The sequence below is a fragment of the Saimiri boliviensis genome (assembly GCF_048565385.1).
Source record: "Saimiri boliviensis isolate mSaiBol1 chromosome 19 unlocalized genomic scaffold, mSaiBol1.pri SUPER_19_unloc_1, whole genome shotgun sequence".
In the NCBI taxonomy this organism is placed as follows: Eukaryota; Metazoa; Chordata; class Mammalia; order Primates; family Cebidae; genus Saimiri; species Saimiri boliviensis.
In genome coordinates this window covers 2,658,702-2,678,878 of record NW_027412502.1, presented here as the reverse complement: position 1 = coordinate 2,678,878, position 20,177 = coordinate 2,658,702, and the positions used below count along the sequence as shown (strand labels likewise).

Sequence of the window (20,177 nt, the reverse complement as noted above, 5' to 3'; positions counted from 1 at the left end):
CCAAGTGGAACTGAGCCTCCCTCCCTACGCCCGCCGGCCCAGGCAGGACAAGAAGGGCCTTTTAGTGCTGCCCCCTGGGGGCCCGGGGATGGGCCGCAGCAGGTGGGCCTGGCGGCTGGCGATGACGGTGGGAGGGGAGTAGGGTGTGTGTGGCGCTCACGGAGGAAGTGTATAGGCTGCGTCTGGGAACTGGGCGTGCTGCACATTGTCGGTTCTGAGAAGGGATTTGAGAATGGCTCTCAGTTGAAGCCCAAGGACGTGGGAGCGTTGGAATCCCTCCTTGGCTGGAGGCTGGGCCTGGATGAGCTGACCGCCCCGGTCACCCTGGATGCTCCCTTCCCATCTCCCTGTAGGCCCAGCCCTTCCCTCAGGCCCTGAAATCTTAGGGGATCTGGTCCCTGCAGACAGGAACAGGGAGCCTGAGGATCCAGCACTGATTCACCCCGGGGGGTCCTCCATTGACTCACTTCCCTTCCAGAAACCCCGTGACGCCCTCTCTGAGAGCTGGCTGCTCCATCTGAAGGGGAGAAGGGTGTGGCCTGGGCCCTGGTGAAGGAGGCTCAGGCCCTTCCTTGCTCCACCTTGCTCTTGGGAATGGTCCCGAAGAGGTAGCTGAGACACTGAATCACGCATGGGAGGTGATGATGGGTGTGCCCTGAGGCTGCAGTTCTCACGGCATACCTCTCCAAAAGCAAACTTCCATTCAGCCTCAGCTGGGTCAGGCATCCGTGCTGGGACGAGGAGGTGTGGCAGTGGTGGTCCAGGGCTATCTGTAGGAGAAGCCCCCTCTGGGGGGACAGGTCTCTGAGGGGCACCAGCTCTGCCTCTAGGAGGCTGAGAGGGTGGTGAGTGGGTGTCCGGCCTGTCACCAACAGGAGCAGGGAGAGAAGGGCAGAAAGAGAGCGGAGTGGCAGATAGACAGATCGGTCCACAGGGGAGCAAGTGGAGGGAGAAGGGGCAGAGCTGGGGAGCAGCTGGAGGGGTGTGTGGGGCTCCTCACGGGAAGGGTAGGGTGACACTTGCCTTGTTTCCTTCCTTGCAGCACTGCCCATTCCTGGCCCAGGGCATCTGAGGCTGCAGGACCCACTTCTCACTGGGTCCCTTTGGGCTCCAACATGGCCACCTCAAACTTGTCTGGCAAATGAAGTCTGGCCAGCATTGGGGTGGCCCCACTGGGTGTCTCAGACACTCCAAACGGGCAAAGCAATGCCCTAGGCCATCCATGCCTGGGTCGCCTGCCCTTGCTCCAACTGGAGAGCCTTGGCTAGCTAGAAACCCCATAACCTGAGATAGCGGGGTCCGTGTCCACCCCAGGGGAGATCCCTGGCAACCCCAGCCTGTGGTGGGAGAAGCGCAGCCTGCTTGACTCCTGATCTGGGACCACTTCTGGCTCCTCCTGTCCTTTTTCCCTCCCTGAGGAACCCCTCTAGTTCCACCAGGCTGGATCAGGGTCTCAGGCCCCTCACGCACCTGCGGATGCAAGTCTGGCCATCATAGCCAGGGTCCAAGCCAGGGCCAGGGCAGGGGCTGGAGGTGGGGCACAGCCCAGACTGCACCCCGGCGGGCTGAGCGACAGGACTTTTGAGATGTGATGGGCGGGCTCCAGGTCCATGCGGGGTTATGGTTTCTCTTGAAACCATAGAGACCTGGGTTTGAATCCCAGCTCTCCTGTTTGGCTGTCAAATCTTGAAGTCCCCTCACCTCTCTGTGGCAGTTTCCTCATTTGTGAAATTGAGTTGATGAGGATTAAATGCTTTAATGTACCTCAAGTGCCTAGCCCAGGGCCTGGCATACAGTAGGTGCTCAATAAATGCTTATTCTCCTCTGACTCTGTCATTCTGCACATCCCTATGATTTGTGGTTTACATACAGCTTTCCACATATCACCTCCCTTGTGGCAAAGCTTGAACCTTCCCCTCCAGAGGCTGCTGCATACAGTTGGTGCAATAAATGCCTGCTGTGGTTGACTAAGAAACCAGTTGCTGCTGTTCTGTGGGGATTTGGGCAAACCTAGTACTTCCATCCGGGTACCCTGGGAGGCCTGGGATGGAGACTGTGCCAGGCTGGCCTCAGTGGCGGTGAAGCTATTGATTCCACAACTTGTCCCTTGTTTTTCCTTCTCAAGTCAGCAGGACATTTGGTCCTCGTTAAGGGCTAACTACTGGACAGATACGGGCCTGGGGCTGAGGGGCTGTTGGAAGACTGTGTTTGGAGGAAAAGAGCTTTCTTTTCAGGAATGAGAAAAAGAAGAGAGAAGGCTTCTGCTCCATGAATCGAAAATTTGGGTGAAGGTCTCCACTGGCCCCATCTCCCCACTCTTTCTCCTCCCCATCTTCTCTGTTCTCCACCTACACAGATGTCTGCAGAGCCTCCAGATAGGGCGCTCCTGCCCACAGCTGAGATTCAAGTCGGGATTAGCTGGGAGCCTCCCCCTGCCTTATTGCTGGCTCGACAGAGAAACACAGGCCTGGAAGATAATGGCAACCAGCAGGGCGGCAATAATCTGGCTCCAGCATCTCTGCTGGGGCTTCCCAGTTTACCAAACGCTCATGTGGTCTCTTGACAACCTTGGGAAGTGTGCGTGTTGGGAGACAGCGTCCCTGCTTCCAGATGAGGAAAAAGAAAAACAAGGGTGATTTAGATGATGTGCAATGATCCTGTTTCTGTTGCTGAGGCTGGAACGTGGTGACAGCCATGGCTGACTGCAGCCTTGACCTCCCAGGCTCAAGCGATTCTCCCACTAAAACCTCCTGAGCAGCTGGGACCACAGGCACGTGCCAAGATGTCCAGCTTTTTTTTTTCTCATAAATAGAGATAGGACCTCACTATATTGCACAGACTGGTCTGCAATTCCTGAGCTCAAGCTATCCTTCCTCCTCAGCCTCCCAAAGTGCTGAGATTACAGGCATGAAGCACTCCACCCAGCCCGTATGTTTCTTGAACTCCTGACCTCAGGTGATCTGCCCACCTCAGCCTCTTAAAGTGCTGGGATTACAGGCGTGAGCCACTGCGCACCGCCCCATCTCTTTCTTTTATAGTGAAAATAACATTTTGTGAAAAGTACTGTGTGTTCTTTACACATTTAAGATTACACTATTAAAAGCTGAGATCTCAGTTTTTAATAGTATTGCAAATCTGCCTCTTTTATATATATATATATATATATATATATATATATATGGAGTCTCCCTCTGTCTCCCAGGCTGGAGTGCAGTGGAGCAATTTCGGCTCACTGCAACCTCCACATCTTGGGTTCAAGCAATTCTCCTGCCTCAGCCTCCTGAGTAGCTGGGACTACAGGTGCATGCCACCATACCTGGCTAATGTTTTGTATTTTTAGTAGAGATAAGGTTTCACCATGTTAGCCAGGATGGTCTTGATCTTCTGACCTCGTGATCCGCCCACCTTAGCATCCCAAAGTGTTGGGATTACAGGCATGAGCCACTACGACCAGCCTATGTATTTTTTTTTTCCGTATTTTCAGAAATCTCTTTGTTTCTCTCTATATATAAAGCATTGTTACTTTATGTTCTCTCTGATAATTCCAGTGTCTGTGTCTGCAGAGTCTACCTGTTGTTTCTGCTGGGTCTCAGAGTGTATTGTTTCCTTGCGGTGTTTTTGAGTTTTGAAAACTGGAGATCTCATTTTCTTTTCTTTTCTTTCTTTCTTTTTTCTTTCTCTTTTTTTTAGAGATGGGGGTCTCTCTCTACATTGCCCAGGCTGGTCTCAAACTCCTGGCCTCAAGTGCCGGGATTCCAGGCATGAGTTACCACGCCCAGTCGAGATGTTCCTTTTCCTTGGAACTTGAGCAACACAAAATCCTGAGGCCTGGTGGGTTGTGTTCCCCTGGGGCAGATTCTCAACCAGGCGCACTTCTGCCCCCAAAGACACATTTCAACATCCCGAGACATTTCTGGGTGTCACAGCTGTGTGTGCACACACATGTATGTCCCTGCACATGATATGGGCACTTCAGGGATAGAGACCAGGGATGCTGCTCATATCCTGCAGGGAGACTGACCCACCAGCGTCACCAGGGCGGGCTCCAGGCAGGATCTGCCTGTGCCTCTGCCAGCCACCTAGACCCTGCCACTCGGGGCCACTCTACCTTCTCCCCTCATGGTCTCTAAGGCCACACTGTAGCCTGATTTCAAGCTGTAACTTGGAGGACCAATTTTTCTTCACCTTGCATGGAACCCCAAGGCTGAGAGGCAGTTGTTCCAGAGGTGCCAGCCCATCTCACGTTTCTACTTTAGCTGCAGGGTCCAGCTCTGTGTGGGTGGTCTCCTGATGAAGTCACCCTGGGACAGACACTGTTCTGTCTCCTGCTTCCAGTCCTGTAAAATTGCCGGGAAACCCCAGGGCATGGGAGGCATCCTCAAAGTCAGATGTGGGCAGGCCCTGGTGGGCAGACCCCAGCCTCCTATCAGGGAGGGAGGATTCTCCTGGTCTGCCGCTGGCCTACCCACTGTGCTGCCGTCCACCTGGTGCTGGGGCTGTGGGGCACAGGCCTTCAGGACCCGCTTCCTTTCCTGCCAGGAGGTCCAGTCCTGGTGTCTTTATGTCCCCAGGAAAGCCCACTACCATCCTCAGGGGAGGAGGGCAGCTGCATGCTGGGCTGGCTTGGGCCTGTTCTGGGACACCCCTGCAGAGCGGGTGCAGGTGGGGACATGGCTCTGTGGGGTTGCAGTGGGCAGATGAGTGTGGAGCTGGATTCCGGAAAGGAATTGACCACTGCCTCTTAGGACCCCTCTTCTGAGACAGGGGTGCCTTGTGGGACAGTGCTCCAAAGTGCCCTGGGCAAGAGGGGTCCCTGCACCCCCCACACACTGACGTTGCACTGGGGTCCCTGCACCCCCCACACACTGACTCTGACTCTGCATTAGGGTCCCTGTGTCCCCTTCATACTGACCCCTCATTGTGGTCCCTGCACCCCACAAACACTGACCTTGCATTGGAATCCCTGTACCGCCCCACACACTGAGCCCGCATTGGGGTTGCTTCACCCCCCACACTGACCCTGTGGTCTGCACAGGGTCCCTGTGCAGGGATCCTGGACTGCAGAACCCATCCGTGATGTTGCCATGCCCTGGCTCTGGTGGCACTCAGTACCTCCAGGCTGGGCTCGGCAGGTGCCCCCAACCAGTACCTACCCCAGCACACCAGGAGTAGGCCTGGGCGGGGGGCAGGGAGTGATACCCAAGGGGACCTGCCCCAGCATCCTCCTGTACACTGGGGGTTCTCATTGTCTTTGGCTCAGGGAAGTGGCTTCTCCTGAAACCTGGGTTGGGCATGGCATAAAAAGGGGGGTGAGCAGGACCCCAGACCTTAGGAATCCTGAGTGGGGGGCAGAAAGACAGGCTCTGCCTATGACGTATCTGGGAGCTGTCTGGGGGCGCAGAGTGACCCCCTTCCTGGCGACGGGCCCTCCTGGGGAGATAGGCTCCCAGGTTGTTGTGTGGGACTCAGCGTGGGGCAGCATCCTGGCCAGGATGAGGAAGGCCAGGACAGGGCTGGGGGGTCTGCGGGAGGCACACGCATGCCAAGCTCCCTGATCTGCTGCAGCCAGACTCCCTCAGCCTTGGCCGGGACCAGAAATCCGACAGCCATCCCTGCCAGGCTAGCATACCCCCGCTTAGAGGCCACCCCACCCCCCATCTGCTCCCATCCAAGCGACAGCCACCCTGTCCTGGTGCACTGGGGAGGGGAAAGCTGGCCTTGGACCCGCATCGCAGCCTCCCGCACCCTCTGCTGGCCGTTTTCGGAGGTGCAGCCTGGCGTGAGCGGCGCCTTTCCCTGGAGAGGGGGCCCAGGGCAGCACCGCTGGAAACCGCTGGAAGCCACTGGGGTGGCCAGAGATCTGCTAACTCATCGAGGGTTCACCCAACCCCGTGTCCACTGACAGCAGCAGCAGTAGCTGCAGGCTATGCAGACTCAAGAGAGTCCCAGCCCATGTCAACACCAGGGGCCAAAACCGAGTCCAGGGCTCAGCGCGAGGTCAGCCTGGGGCAGGCCTGGGGAGCCCGATGGCAAGGGGGCCAGGAAGGCGCCAACTCAGGGACTGCGCCTGGGCCTGCCGGGGGTCTCCAGACAGTGAGGATGAGTGCGACGGGGTGCCTGCTGTCGCAGGGCTGAGTGCCAGGCCGGCCCTGGGGGCCCTGGGGCTAGATGAAGGTGGAGTCCAGAGCCCCCCTCGTCCTGCTGGCTCAGGACGGGGCCTCAACAGCTGCTTAATGGGCGTGACTCCTCCTGCTCCAGCTGCGTGATGCGCTCCCTCTTCTTGGCCACCTCCTGGGTGAGGAGTCGGTTCTGCTCCTTTGGCATGAGGATGGTCTGCTGCTGCCAGCACGGGGCGAGGTGGACGTCAGGGCAGGGCAGTGGGGCCCAGAGGCAGAGTGGGCAGGGCCCGGCTGGCACAGGCCGCAGCCAGCAGCTCCCCCAGGCCCCGGGACATCTCGTGTCCCTCGGGCAGTAGCCCCCCAGCGGCCGGGGACTCCCTGTGGCCCCAAAGTCCGTGCAGCCTCCGCTCTGGCCCAGGCTGCACTGGCGCTCCAGCACTCCTGCTGCTGCTGCTGGTACCAGTCACTGCCCTGAGCCATCATCTCTGAACACTGCAGCAGCACCTCCTCCTGCTCCAGCTCCTTCACCTGCTTCGGCAGGCCGAAGCCCACGCCGCCGGTGATGGTGAGCCTCCGACGTTCCCCCCGGGCACCGGGCTGCCGGGCAACCCCTGATTCCGTCTCCAGGGCCTGCAGGCCACTGCACCTGCTTCTGCGCTCTGGCTCCATTCCAGCGCCGCGCTCTGGGGCTACTAGGGCTCTGCGGGGCAGGGCGTCGCCTGGTCAGGGGACACAGCTGCTCCGGGCTGCGGGTCCGCACTGCTGGGGCTGGCCGGAGAGCACGCATGCCCAGGGGCAGGGCCTTCCTCTCCAGGACAGGCCATGGCTAGTAGCGGGGCACTGACACCAGGAGCTGCAGCCGCGGCAGAGGCGGCAGCCGTGGCTGGTACCCTGGGGTGCCGTGGCGTGCTTGGGGCCCGGGGCTCCATCAGCCTCAGTAGCGAGGTGAGCAGGCCGGCCATGCAGTGCTTGAAGATCAAGTCGCCGCTGGCCAGGGCAACCTGGCACAGACCCTGGAGCACCCCGGGGAGCAGCTCGCGCGCGTCAGCATTCTGTCAGTGGGACTCGATCTTGCGCAAGTGCAGCAGCCGCTGGTCGTCCAGGATGTGGAACAGGGTGCGCTGGCTCTGCAGGAAGGCTCGGAGCAGTCCCTCGTTGCTGGGCGAGGGGCCAGGCTCGGAGGGAGGCAGTTAGCCCTGCTCAGCCATCATAGCTTGGGTCTCCTCTCCACCCGCCTTTGTTCCCGCGTGGCCCCATGGCTGGGCCGTCTCGGTGCGCTCCTGTATTTATTTTTAATAGATAATAAAATAATAAAATGGATTGTGTTGCCCAGGCTGGTCTCAAATTCCTTGGCTCAAGGGATCCTCCCACCTTGCCCTCCAGAGCGTTAGAATTACAGGTGTGAGCTGCTGCACCGGACAAAGAAATTTTATAGGCAGAACACTGTTGAGCCTTGCCATGGCATGATAATGTGGTTTCATTTTAATTTCTCCCCTTCAAATGTTTCTTTTTTAAAATTATTGTTTTTGGCCAGGCGTGGTAGTGTAAGCCTCTAATTCCAACACTTTGAGAGGCTGAGGCAGGAGGATCCATTGAGCCCAAGAGTTTGAGGTTACTGAAGCTATGATTTCACCACTGCACCCCAGCCTGGGCAAAGAGTGAGACCCTATCTCTATGCTTTTTTAATTTACATAATTGTACGTAATTATAATTGTACATATTAATTATACATATTGTGATGTTTCAGTACGTGTACCTCCAAATGTTTCTGGGTGTGGGTATGAAGGGTCTCTGTTTCCTGATAATCACCACACAGTGTTGATTTTTACGTATCAATCCTTTTTCATGTTAATGTCAACTGAGAGGAAATGTTTGTAGATCATAAGCAGAAATACAGTTTGTTCAATCGGCAATCATTTATCATCTCTTGGTATGTGCCAGATCCTTGTTTATCAGGGTTGGAGCTCTCTATCCTTGAGGAATTGCCCTCTATTTCTTTGAAAGCACTTATAAAACTAGAGAGTAACTGTCAAGGAGGAGGACTTGTTATGTGCAGTGAGGACAGGGAGTCGAGCTTCTGAATTCTTAGTACACATTGGAAGGCTCAAAATATGTTTGCTGAGACATGGAATGAACTTCAATGCCCATCAGTAGTGGATTGTGTAGAGAAAATGTGGTACGTATGCACCATGGAATACTACACAGCCATAAAAACGATCATATCTTTCACAGCAAGGATGGAGCTGGACACCATTATTCTAGGCGAACTAATGCGACAATAGAAAACTGAATGCCAGCCAGGCATGCTGGCTCACACCTGTAATCCCAGAATTTTGGAAGGCTGAGGCAGGTGGATTCTATAAGGTCAGGAGTTTGAGACCAGCCTGGCCAACATTGTGAATCCTGTCTCAACTAAAAATACCAAAATTAGCCAGGCATAGCGGCAGGTGCCTGTAATCCCAGCCACTTGGGAGGCTGAAGCAGGAGAATTGCTTGAACCTGGGAAGCAGATATTGCAGTGAGCCAAGATCATGCACCACTGAACTTCAGCCTGGGCAAAAGAAGAAAGAAGAAGAAGAAGAAAGAGAAGAAAAAGAAGAAGAGGAAGAGGAAGAGGAAGAGGAAGAGGAAGAGGAAGGAGAAGGAGAAGAAGAAGAAGGAGGAGGAGGAGGAGGAGGAGAAGGAGCAGAAGGAGGAGAAGGAGGAGAAGGAGGAGAAGGAGAAGAGGAGGTGGAAGAAATGCCCCACTTTATCACTTATAAGTGGGATCTAAACATTAAGTGCACATGGACACAAAGAAGTGAACAATAGACACCTGGGCCTACTTGAGTGTTGTGAGTGGGAGGAGGGTGAGGGTAAAAAAGCTGCCTATAGGGCACTGTGCTTATTACCTGGGTGACAAAATAATCTGTACACCAAAACCTGAGACACACACAATTTACCTACGTAAAAAACCTGCACACGTGCCGCCGAACCTAAGATAAAAGTTGGAAAGAAAAACAGAAGACAAGAAAACTAACATGTTTGCTGAAGAATGAGTGAAACTGTTAAAATATTTGTTCCTCACATAGCGTACAAAGCAGGTATTGCTTTGCTTAGGGGGATTATCTGTAAGATACAGGGATGCTATTCCGAGGTAGGGGAAACGCTGACACTCACTCTCCTGGTTAACTTCGGTGCTGTCTCCAGTGCACTTCATCTGCCAGGAACCAGGTGTGTTTATGGATGACACACACACCCCGGAAATAGCTCTCCCTGGACACGTGTGGGTTCAACATTCCTGGTTTCAGCCATTCACAAGTTTCCCTATAGAGTTGTGGCTACATTGTTCCCAGTTATTTATTGTCCTGAGGTATCACTGTTAAATGTACGTTTCCATATGATGGAAATTATATGATTTAATGAGGTTAATGAAGTTGGGGGGTTCATATAAGCCTCTGGCTGTACCTCTCAGAATAGAAACTCTGCTGTTGGCCTTTATGAAAACCCATCTTGGCCAGACCCAGTGCCTCATGCCTGTAATCCCAGCACTGTGGGAGGCCAAGGTGGGAGGAACGTTTGAGGCCAGGAGTTTGAGACTAACCTGGGCAACATAACAAGACCTCATCTCTACAGAAGTAATAAAAATAAAAATAAATTAGCCGGGCATGGTGGCATGGACCTGTTGTTCCAGCTGCTTGGGAGGCTGATGTGGGAAGATCGCTTGAGCCCAGGACTTTGAGACTGCAATGAGCTATGGTCATGCCACTGCACTCCAGCTGGAGCCATAGTCTTATATATGTGCAGTTTAATCTCTTAAGTACCACAGTGAGTGGAATGGGAAAGTATATGAAATATCTGGGACAAAGCTTTTGAAATTGTTTTTCCATAGTACTTTCATTTTGCCTGTTTTTTTTTTTCTTTTCTGTTTTTAAGCTGGATTTTTTTTTTCAAATTGTGTCAATTATAAGAAAGTTGAGGTAGAAAATTTTCCAAAACAAGTTTATTTATTTATTTATTTATTTATTTATTTATTGGAAATGGAGTTTTACTCTTGTTGCCAAGGCTGGAGCACAGTGCTGTAATCTCAGCTTGCTGCAAATTCTGCCTCCTAGATTTAAGTGATTCTCCTGCCTCAGCCTCCCAAGTAGCTGGAATTATAGACATGAGCCCCCACACCAGGCTAATTTTAAAACTTTTAGTAGATAGAGGGTTTTACCATGTTGGCCAGACTGGTCTCGAACTCCTGACCTCAGGTGATCCACGCACCTTGGCCTCCCAAAGTGCTAGAATTACAAGTGTGAGCCACCATGCCCAGCCCATTTCCTTAGTTGAAGGAAGGAAGCTTGGTAACATTTATTGCAAAAATTTGAAAACACTGCTTGTTTTAGTTTCAATAAAATTTTCTTTAAATTTCATTTGACCTAAAAAAGAATATCACAGTGAAATGTTTGTCAGCCCCAACTATTCCACACATTTATCACTGTCAGCAACAGTGATAAATGGACATCAGGTGGGGACAGTAAGAGCAACAACTACTGGATCTATTTTGTGTATTTTTAGGTGTTGTGGGTGATGTTTATAAATAAAAAAACTCTCTAATTGCCTTTAAAATAATGAATGCTTAAATCAAATTATTTTTTTCAGAAAAATAAAAACTCTAATACCTTTTACTTCACATGACTTTAGTAATATTTGAGAAATAAAGACAGTTTTAAAGTTTACTGGTAAAATAAAGACATTAGCTCTAAATTAGGCAGGTCAGATATTAGGTTTGTAAAATGATTTAAAGTAATAAACTGCTTTTTTTGACTTTTAAAATTTGTTCAACTTACCTGCTTTGGAGTCACTAGATTCTAGGTAAGGTCTGAGAACATGTGGAGTTAGCCGTGCTCCCTGGCTATGCTTGAAAAAGTCAGACTTTATATGCACTTGTGTCTGGTGTCCTAGGCTCCATACCTAGTACAAAATTAAAATAACTTACCTGACAGGTGTTTCACCAAAAAAAAAAAATTGCTAAGAGCTAACATTGTAACATATAATTGAGACTACTGAAAAAAGTTTTACATGGAAGCTTTGTGGAAAAAGTGAAATGTGCTTTCAGTAAAACATTATAAGGCATTAGAATGTAAATTTTTGCTTCATTCAGAAGGTTAAAAATTGTTTTGACTTAAATAGAATGAAGCTAAAGGTTTGAGCAAGTTGTGGAAGGTTTGTGAACTAGTCATCTTGTAAAAGAAACACCGTGTGAACACACTGGCTAAATTTAAAGGAGTATTGTTCAGTTTTTCCATAAATTGAACATTGGAATAAAAACACAACAGGGTTTTCTTAGAGTACTAATTTTGCTTTAATACAAATTTATAAAATGTTATCAGAAGCTTATAAGAATTTCAACTTATAGTCAAACTGATGAAGACTGGATGAATTCATCTTTAAGGTTTTATTAAAAATTTGAGTTGACATTAACAGTACACTAATGCAAGAGAGAAATTTGGCTTTCTTTCTTGAATATGATTTTAACATAATATTAAAGAATAAAAAATACTTCTGTCTCTCCTCAAATTACAGGAAAAAGAAGGGAAAGACACACATTGCTTGAAAAGCTGAGTCTTCTATCAATGAGTAAAGGCTTTTGCCTTTAAACATTTTTTGAGTTACCATTTTGGCTAAATGAATGACTTACTGTGACCTGGCATTCCATTTTATATCAAATATTTTAGGCCTTTAGTATATTTATATCAATATTAATATATTTGATACACTTCCCCAAATCCAATTTTATCTTCAAAATTAAGTCTTTTTGACTTCTTAATTTGGAATGCACAAGAGGGCACTGAGAAATCCAAAAGAGAAGTATATGGAATTATTTGACATGTTGTTACATGAGGAGCACTGTCAAAATAAGAAATATTTGACTTTCTTCGGATTGTATTCTAGGCAATGTTAATATATGTTTGAAAATTGTATGAAATTCCTAAAATTCTAATATGCCAAAATATGTGCTGTCAATTATATTGTTTCCATGATAAATTGTAGACCACAGAAATGAACAAACTTTCTTGTCAATCATGTAACTATAACTATTTAACATCATTTCCACACTTAACTGCTTAATACTGATGCAGTTTCTGAAAACTTCACAAGCACAAAATGTCCTAGAATATGCTGTCTTTTAGGAGGTTCCTTAAATAATGGAAAGACCACGAAAAAGAGCTCTTGAATACAGATTTCTGGAAAGTTTAGAATCACATCCTTTGTCAAATTATCCCAAATACTTTAAGGATTGTGTAAGATTTCCTGGAATTTTAATGAAAAGTCTTACTTGTTTTTTAAACTCCTACCCAAGTAGAAGAAAACTTAATTGAATACCAAGAAAACATTTTGTCAGACTGTCATTCTAAATCAGCCAATACTGAAACTGTTTATATATGCAGTTTGAATGAACTCCATGGTGTAAGTCAAGTTACCTATGACAACCCATCAGTTACAACTACTATGAACTTAAATTGGAGAAACAACTGATATTTAAAGGAATATAAGTTCAATGTTAAGCATGGACTCACGGAGAACCAAGACAGCTGCCTTGTCCTTCCTGGGTCCGTACTCAAAGTTCTTCTTAAAGGAGACCTTTGCTCAAAGAAATATGAGACATCACAAACACATTTTAAAAATCCATGCTCATGGATGCAAAAAATCTATATTATAAAAATGGCCCCATGGTTCAAACTAATTTATAGATTCAATGCTATTCCTATCAAGCTACCATTTACAATTTCTTCACAGAATTGCCAAAAACTACCTTTAATTTCATATGGGATGAAAAAAGAGCCCGCATAGCAAATCAAAAAGAACAACACTGGAGACATCATGCTACCTGACTTCAAACTATACTACCAGCCTAAAGTAACCAAAACAGCATGGTACTGGAACCAACACAGATATATAGAGCAATGGAATGGGACAGAGCCCTCAAAAATAATGCCACACATCTACAACCATCTGAACTTTGACAAACTAGACCAAAAATACCATCGGGAATGGATTACCTATTTAATAAAAGGTGTTGGGAAAACTGGGTAGCCATGTACAGAAAACTGAAACTGGACCCCTTACTTACACCTTATACAAAAATTAACACAAGATGGGTAAAAGACTAAAAGTGAAGACCTAAAATTATAAAAACCCTAGAAAAAAACCTAGGCAATACCATTCAGAACATAGGCATGGGCAAAGACTTTATGACTAAAACACCAAAAGCAATGGCAATAAATGTCAAAATTGACAAATGCTTCTGCACAGAATTAAACTAAACTAAAAAGCTTCTGCACAGAAAACTAAAATGAAACAAAACACAACTATCATCGGAGTGAATGGGCAACCCACAGAATGGGAGAACATTTTTGCAATCTATCCATCTGACAAAGGACTAATATACAGAATCTACAAAGAACTTAAATTTACAAGAAAAAAACAACTCCATCAAAAAGTAGGCAAAGACTATAAACAGACACTCCTGGAAAGAAGACATTTATGAAGCTAACAAATATATGATGAAAAGCTCATCATCACTTGTCATTTCAGAAAAACAATAATTAAAAAAGTCAGAAAACAACAGATGCTGGAGAGGATGTAGAGATGTAGGAAATCTTTTACACTGTTGGTGGGAGTGTAAATTAGTTCAAACATTGTGGAAGACAGTGTGGTGATTCCTCAACGATCTAGAAATAGAAATGCCATTGGACCCAGCAATCCCACTACTGGGTATATACCCACAGGATTATAAATCATTCTACCACAAAGACATATGCACACTTATGTTTACTGCAGCACTCTTCACAACAGCAAAAACTTGGAACCAACCCAGATGCCCATCAATAATAAACTGGATAAGGAAAATGTCACACATATACACCCACAGCCATGAAAAAGAATGAGTTCATGTTCTTCTCAGGGACATGGATGAAACTAGAAACCATCATTCTCAGCAAACTGACACAAGAACGGAAAACCAAATGCCACGTGTTCTTACTCATAAGTGGGAGTTGAACAATGAGAGTACATGGACACAGGGAGGAAAATATCACACACCTGGGCCTGTTACGGATGGGCCTAGGGGAGGGATAGCATTAGGAGAAATACCTAAGGTAGATCACGGGTTGATGATAATAATAATAAAAGAAATATGCTTTTAATTATAAAGCTCTTAAAGAAAATGCTTTTGAATCTCTTACTACCACATCATAGCTGGGACAAACTGCTGATATTTAAAAAGTAACAAATATCAAACCAGAAAGAATTAGATTTAGGAACCAAACTCAGGATGCTGTAGGGAACAGGGCAGAATCTTAGGATTGGAAGGTCACCACTGCTCCTTCAGTCTGGCCTTGGCTGATAAAAGATGGCCTAATGTGGACAGAAACTCTTAGGTTAAAAAAAAAAAAAAAAAGAAATTTCTACAAACTAGAAAATACATACTTGGCAGCTACAAGAGTTTTAGCCAATTCAGATGACTTGCTTCCTAAAATTTGGAACATTCCCTTGGATTTGACCAAGTCAGAAAGATATGGTCATACTTGATGAAAGAAAAGTGAAATAAAATCTCAAACATAAATAAATAAAAAAAGTTAAGCAAAATTAAAAAATGCACAATAAATGTGATTACTGAGTGTCTTAATGTTAAGGAGAAATTAAAACTAAGTGGTTGGTAATCTTAACTTTTCGTCATTAAGGAAAAATTTTAAGACAAATCTCTAATTTAGCCACTTACTTGGAAATAAGGCTCAGGCTGATGACTGTTCTCTACCATCTTAGAAACAGGAAAAAATTCACACTCACCTTTCCTGTCAGAAGCAAGCTGAGACTCAAGAAAGGAAGTGCCAGCTCTCCACCATCATGGAAGCAGAACAACTTGTCTTCCTTACCGGAAATGAGAAAAACTTCACAAAAGGAGCTGTAAAGCAAAATCAACCTTACCTCTGAACCAAATTTTGGGAGATCCGGGACTCTCCAGGGGGCAGAAGCTCCCAAACCTCAGCAAATCATCTATCCCATTGGTTTGAACAATAAGGATAGCCCAGGTTGGTATCAAGCAATAATAACATTTATCAAAGGTCAGGGCCACATTGGCAATGTCCTTCTCTCTCTTTTTTTTTCTTCTGAGGTAGAGTCTCGCTCTGTTGCCAGGCACCAGACTGGAGTGCAGTGGTGCAATCTCAACTCACTGCAACCTCTGTGTCCTGGGTTCAAGCAATTCTCCTGCCTCATCCTCCCAGGTAGCTGGGACTACAGGACCATGCCACCATGCTCAGTTAATTTTTTTTTTTTTTTTTTTTTTTTTTTTTTGTATTTTTAGTAGAGATGGGGTTTCACCATGTTGGCCAGGATTGGCTTGTACTCTTGACCTCATGATCCGCCCGCCTCGGCCTCCCGAAGTGCTGGAATTACAGGCTTGAGCCACCGCGCCGGGCCCATGCCCTTCTCTTTTTATCTTTATTCGTATAGCCTGTTTTGTCAGAAACCAGGATTGCAACACCTGCTTTTTTCTGTTTCCCATTTACTTGAAGGATTTTTCTCCATTCATTTTGAGCCTATGTGTGGGAGTTCATGTGAGATGGGTCTCTTAAAGACAGCATACTCAAATGAGTCTTGGCTCTTTATCTATCTTGCTGCCCTATGTCTTTCAATTGGAGCATTTAGCCCATTTACATTTAAAGTTAGCAATGATATGTAAGGATTTGATCCTGTCATCATGCTCCTAATTGATAACTTCACAGACTTGTGTACGTGGTTTGTTTTTTTAGCATCACTGGTCTGTGTAATTCAGTGCATTTTTGTAGTGGCTGGTGATGATCTTTTCATTCCATATTAAATTCTACTTTCAGGAGCTCTTGTAAGATAGATCTGCTGGTAATGAATTCCCTCAGCATTTGCTTGACTGAAAATGATCTTATTTCTCCTTCACTTATGACACTTAGTTTTGCTGGACTTGAAATTCCAGGTTGAAATTTTTTTCTTTAAGTAGTTGAATATCTCTTCTGGCTTGTGGGGTTTCAGCTGAGCAGTTCACTGTTAGTCTGATGGGATTCCTTTTGTAGGTGACCTTGTCTTTCTCGCTAGCTGCCTTTGACAAGTTTTATTTCATTTTGATCTTGGAGAACCTGATGATTATGTGTCTTAGAGATGTTCTTCTTGTGGCATATCTGAGGTTCTCTAGATTTCCTGAATTCAATGTTGTTCTGCCTGGCTAGGTTGGGGAAATTCTGATGAATGATATTCTGAAATATGTTTTCCAATTTGGTTACATTTTTGTCATCTCTTTCAGGTACATTAATATGGCATATATTTCACCTTTTTACATAATACTTTATTTCTCAAAGGTTTTGTTCATTCCTTTTTATTCTTTTCCCCCATTCTTGCCTCTTTTCTTTCAGAAAGCCAGTTTTCAAGCTCTGAGACTCTTACCTTTGCTTGATCTATTCTACTAGGTGGTCTTGCACATGAGATGGTGCTGGTCTGACCTCAGCACTCCTTAGTCTGCTTGCCTCTCCCAGGACCCCAGCCTGGCAACACCTGCTTACAGGGCACCCTTGGGTGCCCACACACATTACAAAAATTTTTATAAGGCAATCACACACAATTACCATGTGGCTGCATTATAAAAATTCATGTAGTGTGCTTTTCAGCTCTATCACATCAGTTTATTCTTTTTTAAAAAGCTGTACTTCAGGTTATAGGGTACACATGCAGATCATACAGAATTGTTGCATAGGTACACATATGGCAATGTGGTTTCCTGCCTCCATCCAGTCACATACATCTGGCATTTCTCTTCAGGTAATCCCTCCCTGACCTCCCCAACCCCTGGTGTCCCCCTGTTGGCCACCCCCAAAAAGACCCCAGTGTGTGATGCACCCCTCTCTGTGTCCATTTGTTATCATTATTCATCACCTGCCTATGAGTGAGAACATGCAGTGTTGGATTTTCTTTCTTCTGTCGCTTTGCTGAGAATGATGGTTTCCAGATTGATTCATGTCCCTACAAAGGACATAAACTCATCGTTTTTTGTGGCTGCATAATAGTCCATGGTGTATGTGTGTCACATTTTCCTTGTCCAATCTATCGTCTCTGGACATTTGGGTTATTTTCAGGTCTTTGCCATTGTAAACAGTGCCACTGTGAACATACGTGTGCATGTTTCTTTATAATAGAATGATTTATAATCCTTTGGGTATATACCCAGTAATGGGATTGGTGGGTCAAATGGAATTACAATTTCCAGGCCCTTGAGCAAGTGCCACACTGCCTTCCACAATGGTTCAACTAGTTTGTACTCCTAGCAACAGTGTAAAAGTGTTCCTATTTCTCCACATGCTCTCTGGTATCTGTTGTCTCCAGATTTTTTAATGGTCACCATTCTAACTGGCATGAGGTGATATCTCAATGTGGTTTTGATTTCTCTAATAACCAGTGATGATGAGTATTTTTTCACATGTTTATTGGCCTCATATATATCTTCTTTTCAAAAGTGTCTGTTCATATCCTTTGTCCACTTTTGAACGGGTTTGCTTGTTTTTTTCCCTGTAAATCTGTTTTATTTCTTTGTAGATTATGGATATCAGCCATTTGTCAGATGGGTAGATTGCAAAAATTGTTTCTCATTCTGCTGGTTGCTGGTTCCCTCTAATGATGGTTTCTTTTGCTGTACATAAGCTCTGGAGTTTAATAAGGTCCCATTTGTCTATTTTCCTTTTTGTTGCCAATGCTTTTGGTGTTTTAGTCATGAAGTACTTGCCTACACCTATGTCCTGAATGGCTTTGCCTATTTTTTTTCTAGATTTTTTTATGGCATTAGGTCTTATGTCTAGATCTTTAATCCATCTGGAGGTAATTCTACTGTAAGGTATCAGGAAGAGGTCCAGTTTCTGCTTTCTGGACACTGGTAGCCTGTTTTCCCAACAACAATTATTAAACAAGAAATCCTTTTCCCATTGCTTGTCTTTGTCAGGTTTATCAAAGGTGAGATGGTTGTATATGTGTGGCATTGCCACCAGGACCTCTGTTCTGTTCCATTACTCTATTTCTCTGTTTTAGTACCAGTACCATGCTGTTTTGATTCCTGTAGCTTTGTATTATAGTTTGAAATCGGGTAGCATGATGCCTCTGGCTTTGTTCTTTGTGCTTAGCATTGTCTTGGATATCCACACTCTCTTTTGCTTCCATATGAAGTTTAAGGTGGGTTCCTCCAGTTCTGTGAATAAGATCATTGGTAGCTTGCCGGGGACAGCATTGAATCTATAAATTACTTTGGGTAGTATGGCCATTTTCAAGATATTGATTCTTTCTACAAATATGGAATGCTTCATGAATTTTTAGGTCCTCCTTGAGCAGGGGCCATGCTAATCTTCTCTGAATCATTCCAATTTTAATATAGGTGCTGCCAAAGTGAGCACCAGTAATGTTGTTTATACTGGATATATTGCCTGTTAGCTCCTGCGATGTTTTACAATGATTTTTGGCCTCCTTGCATTGGATGATGACATACTTCTTTCACTTAGTGAACTTTGTTTCTACCCACATTCTGAATTCTACTTGTATCATTGCATACATGTCAGCCTCTGGCCAGTTCTGAAAACTTGAACAGGCTGAACAGTTGATGTAATCATCTGGAGGAAAGAAGGCATGCTGACTTCTTGAGTTTCAGTGTTCTTGCACTGATTCTTCCTCATCTTTATGAGCTTATTCACCTTCAACCTTTGAGGTTGCTGACCTTTGCACAGGATATTTTTCTTTTATCATATTTGATGATCTTGAGGGTTTGATTGTGGTTTAAAGTAAAATCAGGCAGCTGCCTTTGGTTTTGGAGGATTTTAGGGGGCCAAAATTCACCTCTCAATTCCTGGGCTGTGTGCTTTAACTCTGGGAAACTTATATTGGGTCTCAACTTTGTTCTCTGGCTCCTCAAAGTTTGGAGTATACTGCACTGAAGGCAGCAAAGTGGGGCAGCTGTGGCAGAGTGTTAGCAGATGCAAAACTGCCTGCTTCCCTGTTGGCATTTGCCCAGTGGTGGAAGTGGTGGAGGCAAGACAGCTTGGTGGCGGCCAGAATACCCCTTCTGTGTGTGCTGTTGCATTGGAGGTAGTGTTGGTTCAGGCCGGGGTGCTGGCCTGTGCATGTCTGGGTTCCGTCTCTGTGACCCCCTAAGCAGCAACGACCACTCAACGTATATTAGCATTCCCTTTTCATGCACAGAATTAGCACAAGGAGAAGGTATTGGCAGAGGTTGTGATTTTGTTCCTCTGCCTACCATGGCTCTTTCTTCAATGGGAGTTGGTGTGGGTTGAAGTGTGTGCTACATTCCCATGTGCTGGTAGGGCAAGTGCAGCAAAATCCACTCATGTAAACACACACCAGCAAAGTGACGTAGGACGTTTTTGTATAAAGAGCTTCAGTATGGAGAGGCAATGTAGAGGCGGGTGCGTGCCTGAAGAGTCCACTTTGCTGCATCTCTTCACTGCTCAGGCCTGGTCCACTGGCACAGAAACAAAGGTGTGGGCAGCTGAGAGTGCCCTGTAGGCAGGCGTGGCCAGGCTGGGGCCCTGGGAGAGGCAAGCAGACTAAGGAGTGCTGAGGTCAGACCAGCTTCATCTCATGTGCAAGAATGCCCAGTAGATATCACGCCTCAGATAACTCTCTGAAAAGTGAGGCCCCAGCACAGCACAGCTGCTCTACAAAAACGTGGCCAGACTTCTTTTTTAAGCAAGTCTCCTTTTGTTAAGAGGGAAAATCACATACGTGATCTCTGCTGGGCAATCTTCACATGAGATGTGGCTGATCAGAACTCCACAGTCCTAAAGTGCTGGGATAAAGTGTCTCATAAGACCCAGTAGAGCCTAGAGAGATAGCTGTGCCTGCCCTCTGGGCTTCACATCAGCTGGCTTCCTGCTCCATCACATTGCTTGTCTCCTGGGGGCTCTACCCCAGAGAGATGTGAGTTAGCCATCACTTAGTGTAATCATCCCAGGATAGAGGGTCTGTTCTATGGGCCCAAGCCAGAGTTCCCTGTCCAGTGATAAGCAG

The 20,177-nt window shown here is 46.5% G+C and overlaps 1 non-coding gene across 1 annotated transcript; it reads right to left on the bottom strand.

The window, feature by feature from the left end:
• Nucleotides 1-18,443: 18,443 nt before the first annotated feature.
• LOC141583221 (U6 spliceosomal RNA) lies at nucleotides 18,444-18,550 on the bottom strand. Its single transcript, XR_012515914.1, has one exon. It is a non-coding gene; the product is annotated as a U6 spliceosomal RNA (small nuclear RNA).
• Nucleotides 18,551-20,177: the final 1,627 nt, after the last annotated feature.